The sequence below is a fragment of the Rhinolophus ferrumequinum genome, chromosome 7, assembly GCF_004115265.2.
Source record: "Rhinolophus ferrumequinum isolate MPI-CBG mRhiFer1 chromosome 7, mRhiFer1_v1.p, whole genome shotgun sequence".
Lineage (NCBI taxonomy): Eukaryota > Metazoa > Chordata > Mammalia > Chiroptera > Rhinolophidae > Rhinolophus > Rhinolophus ferrumequinum.
In genome coordinates this window covers 83639331-83662981 of record NC_046290.1, presented here as the reverse complement: position 1 = coordinate 83662981, position 23651 = coordinate 83639331, and the positions used below count along the sequence as shown (strand labels likewise).

The 23651-nt window shown below is 38.0% G+C and overlaps 1 long non-coding RNA gene across 1 annotated transcript; it reads left to right on the top strand.

The window, feature by feature from the left end:
- Nucleotides 1-51: 51 nt before the first annotated feature.
- Nucleotides 52-23338, top strand: LOC117025227 (uncharacterized). Its single transcript, XR_004423566.1, has 3 exons — nt 52-149; nt 669-794; nt 23214-23338. It is a non-coding gene; the product is annotated as an uncharacterized LOC117025227 (long non-coding RNA).
- Nucleotides 23339-23651: the final 313 nt, after the last annotated feature.

Sequence of the window (23651 nt, the reverse complement as noted above, 5' to 3'; positions counted from 1 at the left end):
CTGTAAAAGGAACGCGAACTCTGAAGGAAAGAACGGAACTGTGGGGAAACAACTTCCGGAGCAGAGTGCTACACGCCGGAATTGCGCGTTCCTATGGAAACCTAGCGCGGGCTGAAGTTCGTTGAACATTCTGCGGTGTTTCTTGCCAGGTATAGAAGATTTTTAAAGATGCTGATTTTATATTTATTTGTAGACTGGGCTCTCATCGTAAGGACCTTGCTTTTCGTGTCCCAAGAGGTGAAAGAGCTTTTGTGAAAGCATCACTCGACTCACCAATTTTTGCCCGGAATTACCTAGCGTTTTTGGAGATTCCTGTGCTTCTAACCAGCATCCTTTATTAGGTAGAACTTTTTGTTCCAGCCTCACATTATAACTGAGGCACGGATATTTTTTCCTGCACAACTGTAAGAAAGTTTAAGTTAGGATAATGAACGTTTCAAGCAAAACCAGGATGCACATTTGCTGCTGCATGTGGGAATGGCTATTTTGAGGTACTAGCCTGCAAGCTGAGGAAACATGAGGGAATGGGTCTATAATATATTGATTAATAATTAACACCTGTAGTACTGAGTGTTAAAATGAGTCAAGTCTTGGGACAAACGCATTGCATGAATTATCCAAAATATTCATAGAAATCCAATGAGATAGGAATTATTCTTATTTTACAGATGTGGAAACTGTTTTTGCCCAGAGTTGCCCACCTGGAGCTAACCACTGCTATAGGACTTCAGAGCTGCTTACATAAATTGTGGGGCCCAGTGCAAAATGAAAATGCAGTACCCCTCATTCAAAAAGTAGGAAAAAGTTTCTTCTTTTCTTCCATGGTGTCGCTTGACCGATCATGTTTTTTATTTGGTATTTAATATGGTGCTCCCTCAATCACAGGAATACTTGTAGGGGTAGGGTACACCCACACAAGTGCCTGGACCCTTGCCCCAGTACTCAGGGAGGACTGCATGTGCTAGAGCAAGATGGAAGCAATTGTTGAGCACAGATAGGCAAATGGGAAGCCAGAGAACCCAACTGGGAGGTTGTGGGAGGAAGGACCACACGTGACCTGAGACTAAGCCCTTGATGTATGTTTCGTTGTCCTCCTGCACTTAACAAAACTCAAAGTCACAGGTAAAATCAAGGATTTCAAGACTGATGAAAGAACATTTAAGTCAGGCCCACTTCTGAGCCTCTGCCCAAGAAATGGTACTGTCCAGAGCCTCCATGGCAATCCATCTCCCTCTTTGATGCTACAGTCTCAAAAATTATTTTGATTCTTTACAGAGGTTATTTTATTAGCAAACTAATGAAGCTATGCACATTTCCTCTAGCGATAATAATGTGTTTGTATGAATCAGGTTACAAGTTTCTCTAGAGAACACATCAAACCACTTCCATATAAAAATACATTGATAAATTGAAGAGTAAAACTTCTATTTTCCAAAATACACTGTTAAAAGTCAAAAGAAAAGCTACATTTCTCTAAAGAAATTTGAGAAAAAAATTCGCAAATAATATTTCATAAAGGACTTTTATCTAGAATACATATATAAAGACCTGTCCAAACTCAATAAGTAAATAAACAACCCAATGAAAACATGAGCAAAAGCTGAAAACAGATACTTCACCTAAAAAGACAGTGGATAAAAAATAAGCACATGAATATATATTCAACATCATCATCAGGGAAATGCAAATTAAAACCACAATTTCATACCATTACACACCAATTAGAATAGTTAAGTGTAAAAGTCTGATTATGCCAAGTGCTGGTGAGGCTGTGGAGCAACTGAAACTCTCAAGCATCATTTGTGGGAAGGTACAATGTGGGAAAGAATCACTTTAGAAAGAGATTAGTAGTTTCTTAAATTACACATTGACAGCCATATGATCTAGGCTTTCTTCTAGATCAATAAAGAAATGAATACACATGTCCATATAAAGACTTAAATTTGAATGTTTGGAGAAATTTTATTTGTAATAGCCAAAATATTAAAACAACTAAAATTATCATTCAACAGACAAAGGGATAAACTGTGGTATTCACACACAAAGAGAGACAGTCAGGCACACACACACACACTGGACCACCACTTAGAATAAAAAAGAATGACACACACTACAATTTGGATTAATTTTAAAATGATTATGCAGAGAGAATTCAGACAAAATATATACTGTAAAACTAGAAAATTAAAACTAATGTATAATAACAAAAAATAGATCAATGGTTGCCTAAAGACGGGATGAAGGATGGAATGATGGGAGGGACAAATCACAAAAGGTCAGAGGAAACTTTTGGGGGTGATTGATATGTTCATTATCTTGATTTTCATCGTGGTATCACATTGTGTACATATGTCAAAGCCTGTACACTTTAATTATGTACAGTTTATTGTGTGTTATATACATCAGTAATGCTGTTAAATAAATACACTCACCATTGAACAAGCACTTCTACTTCTAGAAAAAATATGCTACAATTAATAGTGGTACATATACTCATATACAAGGATACTTATTACATGAGTGTAATAAAAGGTTGGAGACAACCTGCCCGTTAACACATAACTGATTAAATAAATGTTTTCATTCAGAAGAATAATCAGCTCTTTATTTACTGGAATGGAAAGCTCTTCTTAATATATTCTTTAATGAGTAAATCACATGGCTATACACTATAGTATTCATGCGTAGTTGGAGGAAGGATATGAGCATATGCACACCACATTTACTCGATTGTATAGCATTTTTGCTCCCTGGAGGTGAAGACAGTGGCTGCGGAACATAAGTAAAGTCTACCATGTGCCCTTTTGTATCTTTTAAATTTTGTACCGTATTCTAGTATAAAATTTTAAAACAAAATTTAAAATACATTCTCATGGTTTTTGTTGCAATTGTAAATGGTAATATGTTCTCTCATTTCTGCCTATGTTAGCTGGTAATTCCAGTATAGGTGTAAGTTATGAATTTTTATTTTAGGTATATTTGTTATGCAATCACTTTTCCTGTCCTTTTTTTTTTTTGATGGAGAGGAATTTGTAGGTCTACCATCGTATTATCAGAAAGAGAATTACATCTACTTTTTAATATTTATACCAATTGTTTTATTTTTAGTGTATTATTATATTTGCTAGAACTTATAAAAGAAAGATAAATAGTAACTGTGATAGTGAGTATCCCTAGTTTTTTCATGATATTAATGGGAATGGCTTTAACATTTCACCATTTGAAATAATATTTGTTATTTGTTATGGTAACTAGTTTAATAAAATTCAGGTAGTTTTCTTCTATTTTTTAGCAGTTTTTTTATAGGTAGAAATTTTGCTTATACCTGGAATCTAAAGAACAAAATAAACAAAGAAACAAAACAGAAACACATTCATAGATACAAAGAACATTTTGATGGTTGCCAAATGGGAGGAGGGTTGGGGGTTGGTGAAAAAGGGGAAAGGATTAAGAAGTACAAATTGGTAGTTACACAGTAGTCATGGGGATATAATGTAAAGCATAGGGAATATAGTTAATAATATGGTAATAACGATATATAGTGCCAGATAGGTATTAGACTAGTCAGGGGGGATCACTTCTTAAATTATACAGATGTCTAACCACTATGCTGTACACCTGAAATTGATAAAATATTTAAAAAGGGGGGAAAAGGTGAAGGGGAATAAGAGATTGAAGTTTTCAGGTATAAAACAAGTAAGTCGTGGAGATGTATCATACATCATGGGGAATATAGTCAATAATATTGTGATAGCATAGTATGGTGTCAGATGGTTGCTGGACTTAGTTGATCACTTCTTTAGTAATATAAATGTTAACAACTATGGTGTACAGCTGAAACTGATATAATATTGTATGTTAGCTATATTTTTAATAAAAATCTTAAAAAGAATAAATAATATATATCATGGGGAGCTAATGTACAGCACAGGGAACTAGTCAACAATATCGTAATAACTTTTTATGGTGAAGATGGTTATTTAGACCTATCGTGGTGATCACATTGTAAGGCATATAAATTTTTGATCATTATGTTATACACCTAAAACTAATATAATAATGTATGTCAACTATAATAAAAATTTTTAAATAAATAAATGAATAAGTAAAATATAATGCAAAGCTACAGTAGTCGCAATGGCGTAAAAACAGACATATATACATACCAATGGAATAGTCCAGAAGTAAACCCACACATATAAGATCAACTGATTTTCTACAAGGATGTCAAAAATACACATTGGGGAAAGATTGTTCCTTCAATATATGCTGCTTTGAAAATTGTGTATCTACATTCAAAATAAGGAAATTGGACTCATATCAGACACAAAAATCAACTCAAAATTCATAAAACTCTTAGAAGAAAACAGAGAAAAAGCTTCTTAACATTGGCGTTGGCAGTGATTTCTTGGATATGATACTAAAAGCTCAGGCAGCAAAGGCAAAAATAAGTGGTATTACATCAAACTCAAAAGCTTTGGCACAGCAAAGGAAACCATCACAAAATGAAAAAACAACCAACACATGGAACAAAATACTTACAAACCATATATCTGATAAAGGGTCAATATTTAAAAATATATAAGGAACCCACGCAACTAGCAAAAATAACAGATAATCCAATTTGAAAATTAGGCAAAGGACCTGAATAGACATTTCTCCAAAGAAGACATACAAATAGCCAACAGGTATGTGAAAAAGTGTTCAATGTAAGTAATCATCTATGAAAAACAAATCAAACCACATTGAGATAGTACCTCATGTCTGTTAGGAAAATAATAATAATAATAATAATAATAAGAAGAAGAAGAAGAAGAAGAAGAAGAAGAAGATAACTATTGCTGATGATGTGGAGAAAAGGAAATCCTTGTACCCTGTTTGTGGGAATGTAATTTGATGTAGCCAACTTACATGGAAAAAAACTATGGAAAAAAGTATGACAGTTCCTAAAAAAATAAAAAATAAAACTATATGATCCAGTGAAAAAACAACCAACACATGGAACAAAATACTTACAAACCACTACTGGGTATATATCCAAAGGAATTAAAATCAGGATCTTTAAGAGATATTGCCATACGTAGTGTTCATTGCAGTCTTATTCACAATATTCAAGACAGGGAAGCAACCTAAATATCCATCAATGGATGATGGGATAAAGAAAATGTATATATACATTGGAATATTACTCGGCCTTAAAAAAGAAAGAAATCCTGCCATTTGTGACAACATGGATGAATCTGGAAGACATTATGCCAAGTGAAATAAGCCAGACACAGAAGGACAAATACCACATGATACTACTTACATTAGAAATCTAAACTCATACCGTAGAATCAAAGAGTAGAATGGTGGTTACAAGAGGCTGGAGGGCGAGGGAAATGGGGAGTTATTAGTCAAGGATACCAAGTTTCAGTTATAAAAGATGAATAAGTCCTAGAGATCTGCTGTACTGCAGAATGCCCATAGTTTACAATACTTTATTGTGTACTTAAAAGTTTGCTAAGACAACAGATATTTTTATCATTAAAAAAAAGTAAGTAGGCACTATTTCATCTTATGGCAGAATAGTATTCCATTGTGTATCTATACCACATCTTTATTCAATCATCTATCGAAGGACACGTTGGTTGTTTCCATGTCTTGGCCACCATAAATAAAGCTGCAATGAACATCAGAGCACATATCTTTACAGATAAATGTTTTCAGATTTTTTTTGGTAGATATCCAGGAGAGGGACTGCTGGGTCATATGGTAATTCTATTCTTAATTTTTTGAGGAACCTCCACACTGCCTTCCATAGCAGCTGCTGCAATCTGCATTCCCACCAACAGTGGATAAGGTTTCCTTTTTCTCCACAATCTCTCCAACACTTGTGCCATTTGCGAAAACATGGATGGATCTTGAGATGCTAAGTGAAATAAGTCAGACAGAAAAAGTCCAGAACCATATGATTCCACTGATATGTGGGATATAAACCGAAAGTAACAAAGGAACAAGACAAACAAACAAAAACAAAACTCATAGACATAGACAATAGTTTAGTGGTTACCAGAGGGTAAAAGAGTAGGGAGATGGTAGATGAGGGTAAATGGGATCAAATATATGGTGATGGAAGGAGAACTGACTCTGGGTGGTGAGCACACAAGGTGATATATAGATGATGTATTACAGAATTGTACACTTGAAACCTATGTAACGTTACTATTGTCACTACAATAAACTTTTTTTAAAAAGTAGAGCAGGAGGAAGCTTTTGGAGGTGACGGATATGCTAATGCAATAGATTTTGGTGATGGTTTCATGATGTATACTTATCTCTAAAGTCATCGAATTGTATATACTAATTATAAACAACTTTTTGTGTGTCAATCATACCTCAATAAAGTGATTTTTCTTTTAGAAAGGGAACAATATGAACTAGCACTAACAGGTGATTCTAGTGCTACACCTTTCTCTTACTTGAATGAGTTGGTAAAATAAGTTATTGGGAATCCTGTCTTTTTTTAAAGCATGTCATTTACAATTTTCAGTACTCAAACTATTAGTAATTCACCTCACAACAGACTGCAACACAACTGAGTGTTTCGATTCCACCTGAGAACCTGTGCATTAAGTTTTCCAGTTATTCTGACTCTACACTTTCAATCCTCTATCCCCTGGATGGCAGTGTTGTTCTCCAAATTTCACAGTGCAATGGAAACTTGGAATGTTAAAGCAATCTAAAGGAATGGATTATGGTAGCATTTTCTGAATTTGAAGGAAAATAGATCTATCAGGTTTTATATTTATTTAATGTCTAACATTAATCCCTCTGGTTTCAGTTTTTGAAGTAAATAAATAATAATAAACCCACTAATTGAACTAGTAATGGATTTATGATTCAATATGACATATATTCAGAGGGTGCTGTGGGGACAGAGCCCCAGAGAGCAGTTTCCAGGCTCTCGGCCTCATGTGGAAAGGTGCTGGCTGGGGTAGTAAGTAGATGACCGTCAGCTGTGGCTAGTTGGCCATCAGCTGTAACCATTGAGCCATTGGTCACTAATGTAACTGCCGCAGCTACTTTGGGGAGTCGAGTCCTCGGTCGGTTGGCAGAAAAGCGGACAGCAGGTCGCACATCGTGTGAATCCAGCCTTCAGTGAGACTATAGTGGTATAACTCCCCTAACTATGGCTCCGTGGGTGTTCCTTTTTGGCCTAGCCACATCCTGCGTTCTTGTGTGGGGAGCGGGAGCTGAGACCCCGCATGACACTCCGCGTGACAAGTGGCGCAGCGAGCAAGGTATGGTGCCGGCCGATACTCATCGAAGGATGGTGGAGCAGTTTATGCGTACAAAAGTTTAGCTTCAGGAGGCCCGTGAGGAGCGACCCGGCAGCGGGAGGTGCGGTCTGCCTGGGAGACTCGAGTCTCCAGATGGCACACCTCCCTCTTGGCCATGGAAGGCGTTGTCCTTTTGTTGATCTGCTTCTGTTGTAGGCTCCGAGGATTGTGGACATTATACACCAAGGCCACCACCCACTCAGACACCTGGCACTGCGAGCAGGATTCCGACCAGGTAGGAATGGAGTCTGACTCTGGACAGGAGGACGTGTGGCCCCCACACAGTGTGTGGTGTCTGGTGGCCACTGTTCTCAGGAGTTGGACCCCCAAGGAGGGGTGGGAGAACATGGACGGCTCTCTGGTCAGTGTGGCGAGGGCCCTGCAGGCTCTGGTTGAGCGGTTGCCAGATGGATGCATGAAATTACAACTGCCATGGCCACCCTAGGGGATGTTGAAAGCCAGAGACGAAGGAAGTTAAGACAGGAGGTCCGAGCAGTCGAGACCTGGAAGCCCAAACCGAAGGTAAAGGGGCGAGGTTGCCGGCCTCAGAGAGTAACACGAGCACAGATGTGGCGTGATCTCATGGCAGCAGGGAGATCGGAAGATAATAGACCGACAACCCAATGCACTCCTGCTGGAACTTTGGAAACAGTTGCGTCTGGAACAGCAATTCCGGAGAAGCCTAAAGGAGAAGTCTGGGAAAGCGCGACACGTGTCCCTCCAGGACTTCAGGCAGCCGCTTGAGGCCGACTCCTTCCAGCTTGATTAGGGATGGGGCCAAGGTGCCCGGTCAGAGGGGATGAGCAGGGACCGGAGGCCCCACGTGGAACTGTCCATACATTGGTCCCCTTCTAATGTGCAGAGGGGTTTGGCCCTAGTGGACACTGGCGCAGACTGCAGTCTTGTTTATGGGAACCCAGAACTGTTCCCCGGACCAGCAATCTGCATTGATGGCTACGGGGGAAAGACTGTGACTGTGAAAGCTGTTTCCTTACCACTGGGTATAGGAAGGCTTCCCCCTCGTACCTACAAGGTTTATGTCTCCCCTGTTCCAGAGTATATTCTAGGGGTGGACGTGCTACATGGCCTCAGCTTACAGACGTCTGTCTGTAGGAGAGTTCCGTCTCCGGATCCGGGTGGTGGAAGCGGTGACACGCAGGCATGCTCACCACCCTCTTCAAGTGTTGCCATAGCCCTGGCGCATGGTTATAGTGCGACAGTACCGCCTGCCAGGAGGGCAGGAGGAGATTGGTCGTACAATATTGGAATTGGAGAAGGCACATATTGTGAGGCCAACGCACAGTCCCTTTCATTCCCCAGTATGGCCTGTCAAGAAGCCAGATGGGACCCGGTGAATGACTGTGGACTACAGGGAGTTAAATAAGGTGACGCCACCTTTGCACGCGGCAGTACCTTCAGTACACGATTTGATGGATCGTCTGACTGTCCGCCTGGGAACATATCACTATGTAGTGGACTTGGCCAATGCTTTTTTTCTGTATTGACATTGCACCCGAGTGTCAAGAGCAGTTTGCTTTTACTTGGGATGGGTGGCAGTGGACTTTTCAAGTCGTTCCGCAAGGATACTTGCACAGCCCCACTATCTGCCACGGCTCGAGGCCCAGGATTTGGCACAGTGGGATCACCCATCCTCTCTGGCCTTGTTTCATTATGTCACTGATATTCTATTAACATCAGATTCTCTTTCTGATTTAGAGCAAGCAGCTCCCTCTCTTCTCTGCCACCTGAAGTCATGTGGCTGAGTGGTGAATGAGGAAAAGGTCCAAGGCCCTGGCTTATCCGTCAAGTTTTTGGGTGTTGTGTGGTTGGGTAAGACAAAGGTTATATCTGAGGCAATTGTTGATAAGATACAAGCCTTTCCCTGGCCGACCAAGGTCTCCCAACTGCAGACGTATTTGGGACTGCTAGGATATTGGCGGGCGTTTGTACCCCATTTGGCACAAATGGCAAGGCCCTTGTACAATATGATAAAAAAAAGGGGGCCTCATGGGATTGGACGGAGGCTACAGAGCAAGCCTTCATTGCCACAAAACGGGCAGTGCAACAGGCACAGGCTCTGCAAGTAGTGGACCCCGGCCGCCCATTTGAACTTGATGTTCACGTAACCCGAGAGGGGTACGGATGGGGCCTCTGGCAATGGCAGGAACGTCTCCGGTTGCCAGTGGGATTTTGGTCCCAATTATGGAAAGGAGCGGAGGTCCGCTACTCACTAATAGAGAAACAGCTGGCTGCTGTGTACGCAGCCCTAGTGGCCACAGAAGCCATCACAGGAATTGCACGGGTGTTCGTTCGAACAACCTATCCCGTCCAGGGGTGGGTCCGTACGTGGACCCAGGGACCCAAAACAGGGGTGGCACAGACCACCACCCTCGCCAAGTGGGGTGCCTACTTGGAGCAACGTAGCACCCTTAGTTCAAGCCCTTTGAGGACAGAGCTACAACAGATCCTGGGGCCTGTGGAGCTTGTAGCCCAGGCTGAGCCAAGCGCTCTGCCTAGGGGGGAGGACTTGGAGCCCTCGCCCTACAAAGAAGGACAGTCCCCAGTACCTGAGGATGGCTGGTTTACCGATGGTTCTAGCCAAGGGGCTGCAACTGTTTGGACGGCTATTGGTGTGCAGCCCAAAACAGACACCATTTGCTTTGATACTGGGACGGGCCTGAGTAGCCAGTGGGCTGAGCTACGGGCTGTGTGGATGGTAATCAGCCACGAACCCGGGCCCCTAGTTATTTTTACTGACAGCTGGGCGGTGTTCCGGGGCCTAACGTTGTGGCTCTCTACATGGAAACACCGAAACTGGTTGGTAGGACACCGTCCACTGTGGGGTCAAGCCATGTGGCAGGACCTCTGGGACCTAGGGCAGAGAAAGGAGGTGACCCTAATGCATGTCACAGGTCACTCCCCCTTAGTGTCCCCAGGTAATGATGAAGCAGATGCCCTAGCACAGGTCCGATGGTTAGAACGGGCTCCTGCCACTGATGTGGCCCATTGGCTGCATAGGAAATTGCAGCACGCCGGAAGCCGAACCATGTGGCAGGTGAGCAGACGCTGGGGTCTGCCTTTGAAATGGCAGGAGATAGCAGATGTCTGCTATGATTGTGCCGTTTGTGCCCAGGACAGCCCCCAAAGGCAGAGGCTCCCATGGGAGACAGAGCAGATTACGCGAGGGAGGGTGCCCCTCACTCGCTGGCAAGTGGATTACATTGGACCCCTGCCTAAGGCCCGCAATGCGATATACGCATTTACAGCAGTGGACACTGCTACAGGGTTGATGTTTGCTTGACCGTGTCCGGCTGCGGATCAGCGGCAAACAGTGGTCTCTCTTACAGGGCTGTGTGCCCTCTATAGTCGCCCCCAGTGACAGGGGTGCCCATTTTACGGGGCAAGAAGTGCAGCGCTGGGCTGCCAGGATGGACGTGCAATGGTGGTTTCATGCTCCGTATAACCCACAAGCAGCTGGCATGATTGAACGCTATAATGGCCTTTTGAAGCAAGGTCTCCGGGTGTCAAAACACCTTCCCATGATGCGTGACTGGGCCTCGCGTTTATGGGATGTCCTGAGAGTCCTGAATGAGAGACCACGGAAAGGAAGGCCCGCACCAGCAGAAGCTCTGCTACATCAAATGGCCGCCCCCGTTCAATTACAAGTTACCACCAGTGAGACTCTGTTAAAGCCAGGCTACGGCAGAAATGGAAACATTTTGCTGCCAGCACCCACGTGCTTGAAAGCAGGGGAACAACAGCAGTGGACTTGGTCCTGGCAGGTCAAAAGCCCCCAATGTGGATGGTTGGGTCTGATAGCCCCATGGGGGGCCGGTTTGACTCACGATTTGCAAGTGACGCCAGGGGTGGTGGCTGAGTGGCCACCGCAAGTGACTGTAGTATACGGAGGTCCTGATACTGGGATGATTTTGCGGGGAACCTATGTGCTCTCACTATGGCCTATTATGGGGTCCCCTGTTCTGTTACATATTGAAACTATGCAAGGGACCCCAAGCACTGCCATAAAGGTCTGGTACCACAAACCAGGAAAAGTGCCAGTGGAAGCGACCCTCCTTTCCCAGGACAAAAAGCTAGCGTGTATCCTCCCAGATGGAAGGGATTTGCCATTGTTGGTTCCTAAGACTACTGTTTCTTTTCGTCTGTAGGTGCCGATAGGCTAATATGGCACAGGGACCCTCGCGGAAGCCACTTGTCGCGCAGATTGTGAGGTGAGACCTGTAGGGGTGGAGTATGGAGACAGAGCCCCAGAAAGCAGTTTCCAGGCTCTCGGCCTCATGTGGAGGGGTGCTGGCTCGGGTAGTAGATGGCCGTCAGCTGTGGCTAGTTGGCCATCAGCTGTAACCATTGAGCCATTGGCCACTAATATAACTGCCACCACTACGTTGGGGAGTTGAGTCGTCGGTCGGTTGGCAGAAAAGCGGACAGCAGGTCACACGTCCTGTGAATCCAGCCTCCAGTGAGACTATAGTGGTATGGACTCCCCTACCTATGGCTCCGTTGGTGTTCCTTTTTGGCCTAGCCACATCCTGCGTTCTTGTGTGGGGAGCGGGAGCTGAGACCCTGCATGACACCCTGCGTGACAGGTGCCAAAAAATGTATATACATTTTAAGAAAACTATTAAAATTATGATAGTCAATATGTACCAATAACAAAAGGTAAATACAAGTCACATTTGTCTTCTGCAATTACAAGAGGTTCTCAAAGTGGTTACCATCAGCGTCCAGGCACTTCTGATTGTGGCAAACTACTGCTTGAGCAACGTTGGCTAAAGTGTCCACTTGAATACATTTTTTGGCACCCCTGGGGTGTGTGTACTATCATACTGAAGAGTGTGACTAGTTATTGTATAGGAGACAGGTAATTGGCAAGTCATTAAACTAATATGTTTACTAATTCAATCCTGTAATATTATTTTTGTCTAAGTTCCATTTGCGTCTAATCTATAAATTAGATTTGTTGCTTTATATCTCTAGGAAAACTCTATTCTTGGAATTTTAGATCTTAAAATTTTGAAATAGCTAGTTAATATCAAGTTAATAGGTAGTTAATAGCTAATTAATAGAAATTACCTAGCCAAGTTTTATAGAATCTGAAGGGAGGGAACTGATATTTACTTAGCAATTTAGCATTTTGCCCAAGAACTTTGGCTCTGGAATCAGAGTAGCTGTTATCAAATTCTAATTGTCGTAATAGTTTTGTGCCCTTGGGCAAATTATGTAATCTCTATGTGACAAGGTTTTTTTATTTATGAAAATGGGAATGATAATCAACTTCATAGGATTGTTGTGATGATTAAATGAAAATACAGTGTAGTGTTCTTGGTGAATATTTGCCTCTTAATAATTTAAACAGCCATTATTTTCCTGTATCTCATTTGATCTTGATGGTAACTTTGTGAGACATGCATAGTACATATGAGGCATTCATATCTTGCAAATAACAAATATGCCTGAAGTCATAGAGCTGCAGAGGGCAATCCAAGTCTTGACACAAAATCACTGTTGGCAGTTTTATAACTCTATGATAAGAATATATAAATTATATTAATAACTTATGATCACCATTTTTCTCATTCATCCATTTTTCTCATTCATCCAATTATTTGTTGAATATTCAGTAATTAGTGAGCTAATGCATATAAAATACATAAACCTTTTCATATGTTCGATTTATTTCTATTATTTGCCAACTATCCCAAGATAGGCTCAAGACAGGGCAAACAAGTCTACAATAATTTAAAGCTAGTTCAGAAAACATTATTAAAGCCCAATTCAGATTAATTATTAATATAATATTTGGCTTTGATTTATTTTAATCAACATTTAAAGACAACCAACCCTCTCTCTGATGGCCAGCACAATTGTAAGCCTCTACAAATGGATAGTGAGAGAGTTGGACACTGAGATTTTTTAATGTGAAAGGAAACCTTGCGTCTATTCAAGATAAGACAAATGAAAACAGTTTGAAATTGCACACAGAGTGGAACTATTTTGAAGTTTACAAATATAGAAACAATGTGTTGTAGGATAAAATTATAAATTAAATGAGGCAAAGAGAAAAGAAAGGCAGGCAAACAAGATGGAACCAAAACAAGGTTAATATATAAATGGATGTCACGAAGTACTATACCTTATTTAGGGATGAATCATGGGTTAAACTCTAAGATTATAGTGCTATTTTGATGCTCAGAGTTTATAGCATAAAATATATCTTGTTTTTAGAAGTTTAATTAGTGCTGATACTAAGATCAAAGAGAAATACCTCAACGAGGTCCTCCTCCCTGAAACCATCATGTCATGGAAAACATTCTCAACATCTTTATAGTAAACAGTCTTTTTTTCTTTCTTTCTTTTTTTTTTAATTTTTTTTTGGTTTACTATATATCTGTCCTGAAAAGTACTTACATTTTTACATTTTGGTGTTCTACAGCTAGAGGGCATCCTAGGTTTATTTGTTGGTTTGTTTGTTTGTTTGTTTGTTTGTTTAGTTTCAGGTGTACAAAACAATGTAATAGTTAGACATCTACACCCTTCACAAAGATTCACCAATGCGTAGTTTCAAAATACTACGATAAATGTCAAATTGTTTAAAAGTGAGAGAGTAGTTCATCTTCCAGCCTTAAGAGACTAACAGGTTCTGGGATTACTTTCTGCTGTAAACAGGTAGAAAACTGGGTGAAATGTATGGAATCTTATATATAATTCATATATAATTTTCATACATTGGGACAACAGACAGTACTGGGCTGTAATCCCTTATAGAAAACAAACAAATGAATATAAACCTATTCAAGGTGTTTTTCTATGGTTTCTGTGTCAGTATTAATTATACTTCCTCTAAACTATGTATATTTTACATTAGGAACATTTTGAGTTTTAAAATTATTCTATTGTATTATTTTAAGCTGAAAAATCACCCCAAAATACCATGGTGTCATTTCATTTGTTCCCTAACCCCTATATTTCCTGTGATTTGGTACTTCAATCTGGGGGCTAAATAGGATTCTGATTTTTTAAAGCTAAAACACTTCATTGGTAATATTATTTACCTGCATGAGAAAGCATGAATATGTGACTCCTTCTGGGACATCAGGACCCTTTATGATCATTGTCTATCTCCATTAATTTCTTAAAGGTTCCAAAGTGGTAACATTTTAATTCCATCATTTGTTCTTCAGTTAGGAGTTGCCCTATATGAAAGCTTTCCTTTTCAATTATTTGGTTATGTTAAGGTACAATTATATAAGAGAGACAGATTAAATACTTGATAGTGTTTATCTGTTTAAAAAAAATTGGTTTCCTAGCATACTTGAAAAATTGACTATGGAGTTTTCTAGGTTTTTTTAATGCTTGTTTTATAAAAAAAAGTACCAACTTTAGGGGAAAAAAAATCTACCTCACTGGGGTCTTAATCCTACTCAGTTGACCAGTTGGTCAGAGAATAAGTAAAGATAGATCATATGATTTCTTGTAGCTGTCAGAAATTACCTATAGGCTACTCAGCTACTTCCATTCCATTCTTAGATTCATTGCAGACAAGTTGAAATGATACTGCCACTTTTTTCTAGGAGAAAAATGAAGCAACAGGTGCAAGAATCCTAAGTAAAAAATGAGGTATGCAGAGGGACGTGGATTATTTTGAGATGGGGTTTCACAAAGCCATAGGTTGTTGGGAGAGTCTGTACTTAGGCTGCCATTGGATTAGGCATGTTGATTTTCCAGAGTGAACCAGCATGAAAAGACCCAGAGAGGAAGAACCAGCTGTGTTTTAGGACACATAAAAGGTAAAAAACCAACAAATAAACAAAAACAAAAACAAGAAACCTTGTTCTGTTACTAAGTTCAAGAAGTGATTGCTGAGCTGAAAACTGAACATACAGAAAGAATGTTCAAGGCTGCATAGGCCGTATGATGAAGACAAGACCAAGATCAATGGTAAAGTCAAAGGGTCCAGGATAATTGCTTTAAAAAAGTTGGAGAATCCAAGGATCATGTTCACTGAGCCATTTCCAAAAGACTTGAACAGTAAGATGCGGAAGGAAGAAATTCTTAAGGTACTGAGGTGCTCAGTCCTTAATTTATCCTTGGGTGACCTAATTTGTTTCAGATTTCGGGAAAATGACAGATTATGTAAGTTTGATTTTATGCTGACTTAAATGCTGTATATATCTTGACCAGACTAGAACTCAATTTTAGAAGGAGTTGCTCTAATTTTTCTTCTTTGGATGAAAAAAAGGACTGTTAATTCTAATAGAGCTGAAATTAAGAACCATGAATAACAACCTCTTGTCAGAAATCCTAGACAGAAAGATAACAATTGCTTGACAACTTCATCCTCCTGCCCATGTAACAAATTATTAACATTGAGATTCAGCAGCACTAATACACGGCTAAAACCAGACTATAAATTAAAGAAGCTGCTATAATTCTTACAGTTGCCTCAGTTCTGTTATATTGGTTGTAGCTAATAGAGAATTATATCTTACTTAGTATATGTCCAGTCATTAATATAAGAAACACTATTAACTAAATAAAAAAAAATTCAAATTGAGTATAGCCCAAGGAGCAATAGTATAAACAATGTTTTATCAGTGGAGACAGATCAATCAGCAAGATGGAACAGGTAGGTAGAAAAAAGCTAAATAATTATAAAAACGTTTTAAAAGAAATTATTTTTCATGTAAGGATGCTGACTATGTCTTTATGTCTGACAGTGTATCACATCCAAGTGCTGACAGATGTAGTTTTTAACAAATACCCTCTTTGATTAGAATTTCGACAATGTCCTAGCATTAAATGATTTTATATCCACCCAATCTAGAATACTGTATCTAAACAGACGTGGGGAAAATGGATACATGAACTTGGGAGAATGATGCATCACCCATGTGCAGTCATTTTGTGTCAAAAAAGAAGCCCAAAACTACAGTTTTTGTTTTCTATTTTATCTTATAATTAAGATTTTTCTTTTTTGGAAGATAGCTTCTATACAAAGTAAGGAAATGGTTTTTCCCTTTAGGATGAATGACTTTTTTCACTTTTCAGAAAGTGAACTTTACATTTTCATAGTTACATTTAACACAAGAAAAATTCATAATATTTTAAATGTAGGAATCAATTGCAATATACTCATATAGTCGTACATTCTTAATGAAAAGTGATCTCTACCTTGGTCCACTAATTAGAGAAATTTTATGCCCTAAGTGTATTGGAACATGATACCAAAAATGAAAATGCATTTCTGAAATGCTTCTTAATTTTTTTTCTTTAAGAAAGAGTCTCCTATGGTCACACATGTTTCATATATTTATTAGAGTTTAAGTTCATTCTTCACTGGCTTTGTATTAAAGTTTTCAGAATTGTACCAATGTGATACCATAGCCAAAAAAACTAGGCCATCATTCTTATGGAATGAGGGAACCATGTGAGTTCCTGTAATGCCAGCAAATGTTTTGAAATAACACTAAATTTTGTTTGATCCAACTCTGTAACTGTTCTCAGAAAGCAAAGATTATGTTTGCAGTTTGGTTGACTTTATATAGTGTTTCAGGGTACGTAATAATAATAGGCTCATAATGACAATGTTCTGGCTCTTGGAAGTATTACTAAATAAACAATTTTGACATGATATATCAGAACTGCTCTTTTCTAGCTATGTGCATATTTGAACTTACTATTGAATATACTACATAGTAGATAGTCAGGGAGTGATCAGGGTTTAGTTCAATATTTAAAACTGCTAAAAGCTATTTAGCAGTCCACACTCATTCCCTGATTCTGTAACCCAAAGTTTACCATACAAGTTCACATCTGTATTCAACTTCATGTTACAAGTGCAGTTCATTGTATTTCCCATAATTCAAGACTTCTCAACTTCTAAATCCTCTCAACTCCTGCTATATCCTGGCGCTATGATCAGCCCAGAAGGTTGTCATGAATTTTCCTCTTACCTTGCTTTTTATATCAATTGCCTCAGCCTGTTGCTTCTTTTTTTCTGAACACACATCTCTTCATGCTTCTCCATTCCTATTGCCACATTTCTAGCTCAGGCATTAACCGTCTGTCACCTGCCTTTGCAAGAATCTTCTTAACTGACCTTTCTGCTTCTAGAATGATACCTTCTAATCCAAGCTCTATACTGTGTCTCCAGAATAATTCTTATAACAAAGATATGTGATTATCTCACTTCCCTCTGTACATTGTTTTAATGGTTCCCTACTGCTTATAGGATAATTTTAAACCCTTTCCATTTGGCATATAATACCTTGAAGTTTCAACTATTATAACTCCTACCCTTGCACTTTATATACCACAAATATTCACCTACTGTACTTGTAATCCCTGTAACTTGCTACTGTCACAAGCCTCTGAGTCTTTACTCAGGCTGTTCCCACTGCTTGACAATCCCCTCCCCACCTGTCTGCCTAAATATCTACTCTATTTTCATACTTTTGGTAAGATACTCACATCTCCGTCTCCCCTTCCATCATTCAGAACTTCATCACCCTGTCGGTCTCTGAGACCATCAGGACTATTCCCGTCATCTTTGATTTCTGTGTATTTTATTCCACACCAGGAGCTCTGGATTGTCATTCCCATGTGGCTTGAGTTTAACCTCATCTGACTCCATTCCTTACTCCATTCCCAATTTCATTCTTTAAACTGCTAGTACACACTCGGGAACTTGTGAATTGTCCTTATCAAAATCTCCTATATATTCAACCTAATCATTAAACATTTCCTTTGCCTTCGTGCTATAACCAAGGCTTGGTTGTACCCTCACCACACTATTTTTCATGTAGCTGTCTTAGGTAGTGGCTATTTTTCCTCCTATGGCCCTTTTACCCTAAAATTGGAATAGATGCCCTTTTTGTTTCTCTCCGTTGAATCCAAAATACTGTTCCTTCCTCCTGAAAAGTATCCAGGATTGAAGCTTCTGCCATCAAACTGTGTCACCGCTATTACTGTTTCTGTTAGCTACACACAGGCCAATCTCTCTTATTCCTTGAATATTTGAGTTCACTATTTGAGTTTACTGGTTCACTATCACTTTCTCCAGTACAATACATACAGAATTTTGGTGATTTCCATGTCGATTCAAGTAGATAAACCTTTCAGTTCCTGCCCTGGTTTCTCAATTCCTTAACTTTCCTTTAGTTACCCTTTTTTTTTTTTTTACCCTAAAACAGCCACTGATATCATGTTCTTACTCTAAACTAGCCATAACCAACAACTGCACTCCTTCTTCCCTAATCGTAATTGTAAGCATTCTGCTTTCTTTTCATTCCCAGCATTTAGTCATTTAGTAATTGACAAATGCTAGATGAATGGATGAAGATCTCTTCTTAGAGTAATACTAACTAGCACGTTAACACAATAGGATAAGTCCCACTGGATCACTCAAATCCACAATTAGGTTACTTTGATAAATCAGACAGGGAACATTGCCAAGTTATCAGGACACAGTTTATAAGCAAGTCAGGCTTTTTCTTGAAATATTCTTCTTATATTTCATTACATCCTAAATAAGTGACAAAACTGAAATTTATTGCATGAGCAAAAGTCATAATGCTTAATTGCTTTCTTCATAAAGGTATGCTCGTAACTGTAGTCACATTTTCTATTATGGCTAAGTAGAAGCTAATATTTTTATTATTAGTTTAGTATGCCTAGAATAATTACAGTTATCGTCTGTTAATATAGAATTACTTCCAGAGTGCATTTTATGTTTGAGCTTAGATTAAAAAAAACACACAACACAACTCTATCATATGTAGCAGAAAGACACCATTAAGAAATAAAATGTTCACATCAAATATTGTTACATTACATGGATTAGAAATTTGCTAAACTGGGTGCAACCCACTTGGCTTTTAGACATATGTGTTGATTTTCCGTGGTTGCCTGCAGTATGTTATACTGATGTCATCATGTTAATAAGAAAATGAAGACTGTGTAATATACCATACTCCCAACAATGTAATTGGATAATTTAATCCCTCCTGCTAAGAGAATCAGTCAGCATACTTATGGAACAGATGCAAAGAAAGAAATGTGTGAGATGCTCTGACATGATGACACCATCCACAATACTAAACAAGAAGCATGTGTCATAAATGGAAACCTTATATAACAGAACAACACCTTTTAAACACTAGTGTGATCATAAAACCATCTGCTTCATAATCAGCTTGCAAAGTACATCTGGTATTGCTATATTGGTTCACCAAATTGTTCCTAAATGCATTTTAAAAACATAAAGTGAATGCAGATAGTCTACGGGTTGAGACACTAAATGTCCAGATGGCTTCCTTTAGTACCTTTACTAATTTCATCATTGTATTTCTTAATTAAGCTCTCTCAGTAAGCATGTAACTGTTACCATTAAAAACACATATTGATTAAATGAGTGTTTGAAGGACTCAGGTAAGTGGTGGCTTCAATTTAGTTGTGTAAGTTCAATATAATTTTATTTCTACTTAATTACTCTTCCTACTAAAATAACAAAAAACATCACTAGAGTCCTTATTTCAATTGTAATATTATATATAATATGACTAGATTAGAAGAAATAGCAAAGCTAAAGTGATAAATTAATGCACAGCAGACAGTGGATTCTAATTTTAAACATACTGAAAAAGACAGTCGAAAACTTAGTCTAAACTCAGAAGACACCCTTACCATTTATTATCACTGACATCAGATAGTTTGTTGTATTTTTAGTAAGAGTAACATTTGATTTGGAAGTAATTTTTTCTGGTTGATCATAGGCACTTTCATAGGCAAAGTTCTTTATGCTAGTTGGAGAAACACTACAAAGAATGTATGCTTATTAGATTATTTTAATTATGTGGACTACTCTTTTCATCATAACACTTCTCCTTTGAGAGTTTGAACTGTTTCCTTATTTAGGATTTTAGGATTTACATTTGCATATGTTTCTGTCTTTTGTCAATACTGTTATTTTCAGTATAATTCTATTCCTTTTGCTATTCTTGCGGGAGAGGGAGAACTGTTTCCATCAGAGTGTTTTAACAACTCTTATAAACATCTAGGGGCAGCTGGGTGGCTCAGTTGGTTAGAGCACAGCTCTCAACAACAAAATTGCTGGTTCGATTCCCGCACGGGATGGTGGGCTGCGCCCCCTGCAACTAAGATTGAAAATGGCGACTGGACCTGGAGCTGAGCTGCGCCCTCCCCAATTAGATTGTAGGACAACTACTTGGAGCTGATGGGCCTTGGAGAAACACATTGTTCCTCAATATTCCCCAATAATTTTTTTTTTTAAATCTAAAAATATTTAACTTCTTAATCAGGGTTGATAACAGTGTGGGCAAAAGGCCAATACCTTTGTAGGTGTGTAATCTAATAATTTTTAGAAAATTTGTAATATGTATTAAAATGTAAAATGTTTATGTCCTCTGATTCACAATCTTATTTTGAGAAATATAGGTATATTTTGCAAATGTACACAGATATATGTATGTACAATATGCTCATATTCATTGAGAGTATTAATTGTACTCTCATTTTCAAATGGTAAAAAATTAGAAACAAGAAAATTGTTCCATAAGAGATAAGTGAAATAAATTTTTCCCATCTAATCCCATCTTTTTGTTAAAAGGGACCCCAAACTATTAAATGCTATAAATGGTTACATAATTCTGTTATACTTAAATATTTTACAGCAAGCATGAATTACTTTAGTAAACAAATAATAAAGAGAATGAATCATTTCAATGGTTACAATGGATACTTGGAGTGATTTTAATTCCTTTATCCCTTACCCCTACAGCACCTGTTAACCCTAGCATTTCATACAAATAAAAATTCCAGAAGATTTTATCAGTGAATCTAATATTATGTCTTTGAAAACAACAATAAAAAGACCCTTTGCTAAATATCATCAAGATGAAAACAGAAAGCACAAATAACTTTAGGTGGTTATTATCTTTATTGCTAACACAGAGCAGTACAAAGGTGATGATAAACTTTATGGAAATAAATTAGAACATCTAGAGGAAATGGTAATTTCTAAGGCCATAAATATGACCAAGATTACCCAAGGGAAACAAAATTAGCAGACAAATGAGGTGTTAGTGTGTATTGGAGACTTTATCAAATTGGAAAAAATATGAGGCCAACATGCAAAAATTAATTGCTCTTTACCTCAACAATAACCACTTAGAAAATGTTGAGTGGAAAAAGGAGTGGCAAAAAAAGTTGAAGTATTAGTTCAACAGTGTGATGCTATTTATGTGAACTTCTTCCCAATAAAAAGATAATACTCTTTACACTGCTACATATAAGTATATGTAGGTAAATATAATACAAATTGTCTGCATGGTTTCGTACCAACCTAAAAGTAGTGGTTATTCTGGAATAGGAAATGGGACTAAGATTGTGGGTGGTTTTCAAATTTTAAATATTCCAGATAAGACTATAAGTAGTCCAATTGGTAAAATAAAAGCAGAGGTCCTATCTGTAATTAATAAAATTTTACAATATGTCATTTTCCTTTTTAGTTTTACAGTTAACTATTAAGTTAAAAAGTAAAGACACAAAAAGCAAAAAAAAAAAATTAGTAAAAATAATACTATTTTAAAAAATAATAATGTTCTGTTGTGACGATATTAAGGAGAATGTGATGAAATGCTGAGTCCTGCATTGCAGTTTGTATGTAGCAACGTGTTGTATTGTAAATCAAGACTGTTCTAGGCAAATGGGGATGTGTGGCCACCATAAGTATGTGAATACGGAGCTCCAAATGCTAGCAGGTCATTCTAGTGAGAGGTCGGTAGGTATCAATGATATTTCCCAGTCTAAATAAGTAGCTTCAAGGTGCAGAACAACAGACAGGTTTTGGAGAAAAAACAGAGTCACAGTAGAGGGACCATATGATCTTCATTTTTAAGACTAATTCCTGGTACTAGTTTTGCTCTGAAAGGTTAAAGGTTCAAATTGAGAACTCCTAGCAAATAATCAGAAGGTTGTATTTTTATGTGCTTGCCCCCTCTGATATTAAAACCTTGGTTTGCTTTTACACAGTCTATTTGAATTATCACCAGTATAAGTTCTTTATGAAAGAATTAGGGATTGTTATTCCTGATCTCAGGCCCATACTCACAATTTCAGCTTTAAATTGTTCGTTCAACAAAATATTTGAATTTCCACTGTGTTGAAGTCACTCACTTTTGTAGAAATTTTGAAAGGAGTTATTGTCACTACTCTCAAAAAACCTAAAGAAATAAAATTCTTTAAGAATAGTGATTTGAGGAGTCTTCATTAGGAGGTAATATGTCAGTTGGATAATATTTTTGACACTTGGAGTTTTTGAGGAGATCTAAAATGTACAGCACAGAGAAAGGCACAAAAGTGGGATTTCAAGAAAGAGGAGACAAGAAAATAAATTAATATTGAGTACTTTTTACCAAGCACTATGATAGGTCCTACCTATATATATTTTACTTAACTCTCACAACAGTCGTATGAAATAAGTCAGCTCAGTCCATATATTTTTCCGAGTATATACTCTTCTTTTTCTTGTAATTCTAAATTCAAGTTCCTTGTTGGAACTTGTTGGTAGTATGATTAGCCTAAATAAAGGGTCCTTAAAGCAAAGAAATGGGAGAAAAGACTGAACATATTTATTAAAATCAATTTTTTTATACTTTTATCATCAAGCTAAAGAACTTGAATTTTAATCTAGAGATTTTTGTAGTCACATTGGTAGCATCTTTTATTGTTGACAAAATAATAAGCCATTGGGTCCATAAGGGAAAGGTAATAAAACAGGAAAAAGAAAAGTATCTCGTTATGGTACTAAAATTTTCAGTAACAGTGTTTCTTTGACATTTCATATATCCTTAGAAAATCATTAAATATGTCCTGCGAAGCCATCTGGATCAAGGATATCTCTCCACTTTTTCAGAAGATAAACGACAGTGATAAAGTGTATGGGAAGAAGATAATTTGACAGTATTTTTCTGCTAAAGGTTAGTTATGAAAGATTAACTACCTTCTTTATTTATTCATTATGTACATCTCACTTTCAAAAATGGAAATACTTTAATTTGATACAGGCTTAAGGGGTGGAAGAGTTAGAAAGAATACATTATTTTAGAATTAGCAGGTTATATGGATAAATCACAGCAATAGCAACCTCTTATTGTTAATAATTTTACCTTCCAGGAAGATTGGTTGCTGCTAGATTGGTATTGGATACGATAAATATGCCATATGCGTACTTTGGAGTACTATGTAGAGGGCAGAAGGAGTGAAAATAGATTCTACAGCAACATAAACATC